Below are 781 nucleotides of genomic sequence, written 5' to 3' on the forward strand. Positions count from 1 at the left end.
TGCCTCCCTCTAAATACCGATCGGCAGGCCGCTAGGTCGGCGACGCACGGGCTTACGCCCAGGCGTATACGGGGGCAAATCGCCGTGAGAGCGTGCGATTTTGACTTTCGCAATAAGATAGTCTCCTTTATGAAAAGGAGCGTACACGTCTCCCAAAAAAAAAAACAGTTTCATGACGATCAATGTAGTTCTTGATCGAAATGTATCATAGGACGAAGATTTTATCGAAAAGTACGAACTTTGGCGACGCATCGAAATTTTTCAAAGTTCCAACGGCGTGTTGCTTTCAAAGTGCCTCCCTCTAAATACCGATCGGCAGGCCGCTAGGTCGGCGACGCACGGGCTTACGCCCAGGCGTATACGGGGGCAAATCGCCGTGAGAGCGTGCGATTTTGACTTTCGCAATAAGATAGTCTCCTTTATGAAAAGGAGCGTACACGTCTCCCAAAAAAAAAAACAGTTTCATCACGATCAATGTAGTTCTTGATCGAAATGTATCATAGGACGAAGATTTTATCGAAAAGTACGAACTTTGGCGACGCATCGAAATTTTTCAAAGTTCCAACGGCGTGTTGCTTTCAAAGTGCCTCCCTCTAAATACCGATCGGCAGGCCGCTAGGTCGGCGACGCACGGGCTTACGCCCAGGCGTATACGGGGGCAAATCGCCGTGAGAGCGTGCGATTTTGACTTTCGCAATAAGATAGTCTCCTTTATGAAAAGGAGCGTACACGTCTCCCAAAAAAAAAAACAGTTTCATGACGATCAATGTAGTTCTTGATC

Source organism: Osmia lignaria, unplaced genomic scaffold, assembly GCF_051020975.1.
Source record: "Osmia lignaria lignaria isolate PbOS001 unplaced genomic scaffold, iyOsmLign1 scaffold0047, whole genome shotgun sequence".
Classification (NCBI taxonomy): domain Eukaryota; kingdom Metazoa; phylum Arthropoda; class Insecta; order Hymenoptera; family Megachilidae; genus Osmia; species Osmia lignaria.